The sequence below is a fragment of the Sapajus apella genome, unplaced genomic scaffold (genome assembly GCF_009761245.1).
Source record: "Sapajus apella isolate SASKATOON/1434 unplaced genomic scaffold, GSC_monkey_1.0 scaffold15, whole genome shotgun sequence".
Lineage (NCBI taxonomy): Eukaryota > Metazoa > Chordata > Mammalia > Primates > Cebidae > Sapajus > Sapajus apella.
The window spans coordinates 29,336,116-29,343,296 of record NW_022436955.1 but is presented as its reverse complement, the minus strand read 5'-3'; the positions used below and the strand labels follow the sequence as shown (position 1 = coordinate 29,343,296).

General features: G+C 48.7%; 1 long non-coding RNA gene across 1 annotated transcript; it reads left to right on the top strand.

The window, feature by feature from the left end:
• Positions 1 to 6,251: 6,251 nt before the first annotated feature.
• On the top strand, positions 6,252 to 6,910 carry LOC116555725. Its single transcript, XR_004270640.1, has 2 exons — positions 6,252 to 6,545; positions 6,591 to 6,910. It is a non-coding gene; the product is annotated as an uncharacterized LOC116555725 (long non-coding RNA).
• The last annotated feature ends 271 nt before the right edge of the window (positions 6,911 to 7,181 follow it).

Here is a 7,181-nt window from a genome sequence, read left to right as displayed (position 1 = left end):
TTCTCCCCAGAAGCTGGTCAAGAAAACAGCCCGGGCTCTTCAGGGAAGATGAGCATGAATAAAACATTAGAAACTTTTTTAAAAAAAAACAGCCAGAGTCCCCTCTGAGAGATTTTTGTTTTCAAGTTTCCTTTTTCTAACTCGCCCTTATTATTTTTAAGGTGGAGTCTCGCTCTGTCACCAGACTGGAGTGCAGTGGCGCAATCTCAGCTCACTGTGACCTCCACCTCCCAGTGTCAAGCCATTCTCCTGCCTCAGCCTCCTGAGTCGCTGGGACTACAAGTGTACACCACCATGCCCAGCTAATTTTTGTATTTTTAGTAGAGACAGGGTTTCACCATGTTGGCCAGGATGGACTTGATCTCTTAACCTTATGATCTGCCTGCCTCCACCTCCCAAAGTGCTGGGATTACAGGCGTAAGCCACCTTATCTGGCCCCTTATTATTTAGAAAAGAGGAGGAGGAGGTAACTTTTGTGTACCAGGCCTTGGGTATATGCATGTAACCCACATAAAGCAAGGAGCCTCAGAGGAATGGCCTCTTAAAAAAGCATAGCTCAGCAAACAAATGGAACCTCAGATTAACTCAGACCCTCCATCTGCACGAGTTGAGACCCACGAGGTGAATGCACACAGAGAAGCCACCATATCTGGGAACAGCGTTTCCTGCCCTCTGCACCTCCTTCGGGCCAGTCCGGCGCCGAACTGGGACTCCATGAGAGCACCTTTCTCTGCCTCCTTCTGTTTCTTGATCCTAGAGTTCAACTTAGCCTCTCCACAGCAGGAACCAACCCCCCCAGGAGAGGAGGCGCAGGCAGACATCAAGCTCACAATCATTTTCTCCTTTGAAGAGAGCGGAAGGGAGATGCTCATCGTGATTTCTACCACAAGACTTTTGTTCGTTCATTTAAACTCACAGACAGCACATAATCTCGCTCTTAGGTTTTCAGTTTTTCATCAGGAGAAGGGGATGAGAAGGGAAGTCCCATGTCTGCAGCACCTCCTGCTCGCCAGGCAGCTTTGGGGTTGCTGCTTCTGCAGCCATGCCTGCCTCTCCTGGAGCCCCGTGTTTTTCATGTCTGTGCTCCAGTGGCCTCTTGTTCATGGCCACCTTCACCAGCAGACCCCAACCCCACCATGTCTACTCAGTGACGCTCACCTGCAAGTGTGAACCAAGTGACACCGAACCCCAGGCACGGGGCCAGGGGCTGGACAGAGCTGGGACATGGCCATCCTTACCCTTGCACAAGCACAAGAGCAAATAAGTCAATCCATTGTAATTATTTAATAACTGTGTGATAAATACGTATGCCAGTATGTTATCTAATAACTATATAATTATACCATCGCTTTCATAATTCATATAACTGTGAAATTAAATAATTGTATGTATAATTAGAGGTAACCAAACAACTCTGTAACTATATAATTCTATAGTTATCACATTATTTAATTACTAATTATTAAATAATTGCCTATAGTTAATTGACAGTTTATTGACATAAATTACTGTAATTATTTATAATACTTATAAATGTTTAATAATGAAGGGAGGGAGGGAGGCATTAATGACACGTGCAAATCCCCTTTCTTAGTACGTGCTGTGTACCAGGCACTGTTCTAAGCTCCCATCCTTCAGTCGTTTAATCCTCCAGTAGGTAACATAATTTCCCCCTTTTTACAGATGAAGAAACTGAGGAACAGAAATTTTTTTTGTTTTGTTATTTTTTTTCCATTTATTTTATTGCATTTTAGGTTTTGGGGTACATGTGAAGAACATGCAAGATTGTTGCATAGGTACACACATGGCAGTGTGATTTGCTGCCTTCCTCCCCATCACCTACATCTGGCATCTCTCCCCTTGCTATCTCTCCCCAACTCCCCCCACACCGTCCCTCCCCTATTTCCCCCCAACAGACCCCAGTGTGTAGTGCTTCCCTCCCTGTGTCCATGTGTTCTCACTGGAGGAACAGAAAGTTTAAGTGACACACACAGCTAATGATCCCTGAGCTGGAATGCAAACCCTGGGTCATCTATGATTCCGGCCACTACACACACTTCCCTTGAAAGTTGTGACAAAGGCTCTCCACAGCAAATGCAACCCCTCACCCACCCCGCCCCACCAGCCCCATTCCAGTGTATGCAGCCGTGCCTCCTCTGCCAGCACATGCAGCAGTGCTGAGCCTTCTCCAATCCCCTGAGCCCACCCCTGCACCCAGGCAAGTGGAAAGTGTCAACTAATTAACAACTCGGGGCTGGCTCTGCAGAGCTTAGGTCTCAGCATTCCTCAGAGATCCCAGGCCTCCAGTAGCCCAGGGTCACTGTGAGAGCCATAGATCCCCTTCCCTTCCCAGCGTTTCCGAGATCACCTCCCATGCATGTTGCTTACCTTGAATCCTTTTGCTCTGTCTCTGCTTCTGGGGGAATCCAAACTCGACTCTACCCCACTTTCCAATAACCACAGCTCACACTGATGAGCTAGGAGTCTCTGCCAACCACTGTTCTGGACTGCCTTGATGTGTTAGTGCACTCAAGCCTCACAACAAGTGGTGAAACTGAGGCTTGGGGGGTATGAATAACCCAGCCTCTTTCACCTGGCTACAGGTGGTGGAACTGGAAGTTCAAGCCAGGCATGCCTGGCCCCCTAACCCACGGCGGGCTCTGTGGTTATCTTTCTTGCTCTTACCAAGAAACTGGCCGAGGCTTAGAGATGGAGATGAGGAGGCAAGGAAAGGTGACATTGTATGCCCTGAGGCATGGGCAGATAGGGGCAAACTCCCCACTGGGCTCTCACCAGAGTAGCCAGTTCACTAGAACTAAAAAGCGCCCTGTGCCGGCCCTGGCAGGGAGGTGTCTTTGTAACACGGTGACATGTCAGAGTCCTGCTCCGAGAGGTCTTCAAAATGGACAAGAAAAGGCTACGTTCTGAAGTAGGCAGAGTCGACTGTCATACTCCGAAGACAAAGTGAGGAAAACGCTCACCTGCCTGGGACTGAAGGAAGAGGAGCAGAAAGGAGCCAGGATGCCCAAGGAGAAGGCAGGGGGATAGCAGGCAGGTGGGATGGAAGCAAAGGAGAGGCTCCGGGGCCCCCATGGCAGGTTTAAAGCATGGCTGCAAATTCCTGGACACCTGTTCCTCAAGAAGTGGAGTTTCGGCCCATTCCTCTTGAAACTAGGAGGGCTTGTTTGTCCAGTTGAGTGATGGCTGGGTCACAAATAACCATTCAGCTTTCCCTTTGTCCACGGGACTGCCCTGACACTGCCATATTGTGAGGAAGCCTAAGCTCCATGGAGAGGCCACAAATCAACATTCTCATCAGTATCCCAGCTGTGCCCAGCCTCACCTCTGCCCAGCCCAAGCACCAGACATGTGAATGCAGAAGCTTCCAGGTGGTTCTTTCTGTAGGCCTTCGAGTCACTCTCAACTATTCCCAGCTAAGATTCCAGACACTGCAGAGCAAAGAAAAGCCTAAACCACTGTACCCCATCTAAATTCTGACACACAAAATAAAGTGTTTTTTATACCACTAACTTTAGAAATAGTTTGTTACATAAAAAGAGGAGACTGAAGCCATACCCATCCCTGGTAGACTCCATCCAGACTGAAATTCAGGTAGCTGAACAAAAATAGGAAAGAAACAAGGTACACACTCTCCTCAACCTCTAAGATGTTCCAGTTGGATTCTGATAAAAGACTGAACTCTTGTGGGCACCTCTCATCCACAGACACACCGCAAGGCAAAACAACAAGTCAAATAAGTTTGGGCAACGCTGGATTCAATGAGCTTCTTACCATGAGTGAGACCTTTCCACAGGCCAATGGAAGGAAGCGCTGGAAGGGAAAGCTTGAAATCACATGTGCCCTGGGGTCAGGACGTTTGTGATTCTCCTCCTACTTGTAGGAAGAGCAGCCAGATTTTCCACTGAGAAACCACCACCCCTGCTCTCAGCCCTCTGGGTTGCTAAAATGACAGTCATCAATTACAGATTATTCTTTAGAATTTCTAAACATTTCTGAGTAATTGGGTGCAAAACTTTCTATTACGGAGAGTCTGAATCACGCACAGGAGTCATTTCTTCCTGATGCCCGCAGCTGCTGCTTTGTGGGGAGAAAGTCTCCCTGCAGCGGACATGGATGGCTGCCCGGTGAAGCCCTTTCATGAGGATTTTCCCAGGCTTTCTAGGACCCACCGGATCCTGAGGATGCTTAGACCCAGGGGTCATCATCTCCAGCCTTCTGGATATTACGAGGGCAAGCAAAAATATTGCATCCCAGATGGATTTTGCATATGGTTTTGTTTTGTGTGTGGCTTTTTTGTTTGTTTTGAGATGGAGTCTCACCCTGTCACCCAGGCTAGAGTGCAGTGGCGCAATCTCGGCTCACTGCAACCTCCACCCCACTGGGTTCAAGCAATTCGTGTCTCAGCCTCCCAAGTAGCTGAGATTACAGCTGCCCACCACCATGCCCAGCTAATTTTTGTAAATTTTTTTTTTTTAGTAGAGATGGGGATTCATCATGTTGGACAGGCTGGTTGTAAACTGCTGACCTCAAGTGATACACCCGCCTTGGCCTCCCAAAGTGGAAATTGCAAAATTAATGGACTAAGTGGCAATTGCTCAGAAAGGGATTGTTGAAATACCTTAACTTCTTAAGGCGTGTTTGAAATACGAAAGGCACCAGTGACTTGTTTTTCAGGATGTCCCCTCAGCCAGTCCCTACTGACTTCCCTTCAGGGCCCAGAGCTAACTGGTCAGTGTGGGGTCAGTATCTCAGAAGTCAGTTCACATCCAGGGCCCCCCAGCATTCTCTAGAACCCCCAGTTCTTACAGACACAACCTGTCCTCAAATTCCATCCTCTGCCAATGAAAACCCTCCCCACTCCCCGCCTCTCCCCAAGCTTGCTGCAGGAAGCTGAGTAAGAAGGATCTGTCGCCTGTCTGCATGAGTGCGGAATCTGGGAAGATGACAGACGACATCAGCTTTCCACATTTGGCCCTGAATCCACAGCATGGAGAAGAGCTTGCTTGTAAACAAAACTCCTACTTGCAGTGTAAGGACGTTAGTGTGACTCATGGCGAAGATGCCCAAGAAAGCGAGCCACGGGCCCAGCCGCCGACCTTTTGCGTGGGGTGTTAGCAAGCCCACCAGCTCAAGGACGGCAGCGGGGTCTCGTCATGAAGCCTCCCAGGCTAAGCTGTACTCCTGAGACCCAAATGGCTCTCAGCCAGCCACACGAGCCTGTGCCTCAGTTTCCTCATCTGCAAGCTAGGAATAGGAACAGGGCCAGTCTCACCAGGCTCGTAGGAGGGCAGAGGAGAGTCAGAACAGGCCTGGCCTTGTGGATGAAGCATGCTGGGGAACGTCTCTCCACCTGGGTTGGCCGGCCCTGCGCCTCCCGGAATTGATGGGTTTGGTTCTGTGCTGATGGGTGGGAATGTCCCCCTAGACTGAAGTCATCTCTGTGGTGACCAGGCTGGGTCCCTCATGTCCTTGCTATCTCCTGAGGGCCTAGCACAGGGAGATGTGCTTCCCTGGAAGGACACACGTGCCAGCCACGTTTGACCAGGGAGGCCTCCTGCACATCGCCCGCAGCCGCGCTCCGGAGAGCGATCGGCAGAGGATCCCACCTCCTCACGCCCTTCCGCACACTCATCGCTCAGCTCGCAGAACCCAAACAGGCCCCCATTCGGAATAAAGACATTCTCCAATGTTTCTAGTCCATAGGATCAGTCCAAGTCTCCATTATCTCTTTGCTGTTGTTTTGGGGATAGGTGGAAAAAAATCCTTACAATAGGACCTGCAGGAGGTGGCTCACACCCGTAACCCCAGCACTTTGGGAGGCCAACAGGGGGCAGATCATATGACGCCAGGAATTTGAAACCAACTTGGGCAACATGGTGAAATACCATATCTACGAAAAAAAAAAAAAAAAAAAAACAAAAACAGGCAGATGTGGTAGCACATGCTGTAATCCAGCGACTCGGGAGGCTGAGGCACAAGAATCGCTTGAACCTGGGAGGCAGAAGTTGCGGTGAGCCAAGATCATGCTGCTGCACTCCAGCCTGAGTGAGAGAGCAAGATCTTGTCTCCAAAAAAATCCTTAAAATCTCAGTGCAATAGTGTTTGAATTCAGTGCACTGAATTAACACAGCATATTGCAATACGAACTCCCCCTTTAAAGAACCTAGAATCTGGTGAGAATTACATCGTATTTGACAGTGACTAAAAAATACAGTACACATCAGCTTTAAAAAAAGAGCATTTTATTTTAATAAAGAATTGAGATCAATATACTGTTTTAATGGATACAAAAATAAATATTCATTCAGCATATTAAAGATACGTGCTTTAACATTCATTCAAATTGGAGATCCAAGTATTGTCATCTTGCGAACACTTCAGCAAACAGGTCTGTTATTCTTAAAAATATAATGCTCACTTTGTGGGACGAAAAGGAAAAGCCATGTTCCCTGGTCTTGTCGTGTGTTCACGTGTGAACTCATCCACATCTAAATGACCTCTGGGTCTGACTGTCGCCCTCGCAGGTGTGACTGTCGCCCTCGCAGGTGTGGTGACTGTCACCCTCGCAGGTGTGGTGCTGGAAGAAGGAAATGGGCATTCTCTGGCTTTTCAGATTTTAAACCAGCAACTCTCATGATCACAAATCTGCCATGAGACTTGTCACCATGAGACTTGGGAGATTGGATGAGCTGTCCCCCAAGCCACACCACCTTCCACCTTCTCAGAATGAAGGCTGCTAGGTGAGGCCCCTGCCTGCCCTCTCACTGGGCGGTTCTGAATGTGGGGTGATGCTGACTCAGGCTGGGCTAATGGGGAAAGAGGGACATGGAAAGTAAAATGTTTCTAGTACAAATATGTATATTTGGTTTTTTTTTTTTTTTTTTTTTTTTTGAGACAGAGTCTCACTCCGTCACCAGGCACCAGGCTGGAGTGCAGTGGCGTGACCTCGGCTCACTGCAATCTCCACCTCCCGGGTTCAAGGAATTCTCCTGACTCAGCCTCCTGAGTAGCTGGGACTACAGGCACGTGCCACCACGCCCAGCCAATTTTTCTGTATTTTTAATAGAGATGGGGTTTCACCATGTTGGCCAGGATGGTCTTGATCTCTTGGCCTCATGATCCGCCTGCCTCGGACTCCCAAAGTGTTGGGATTACAGGCA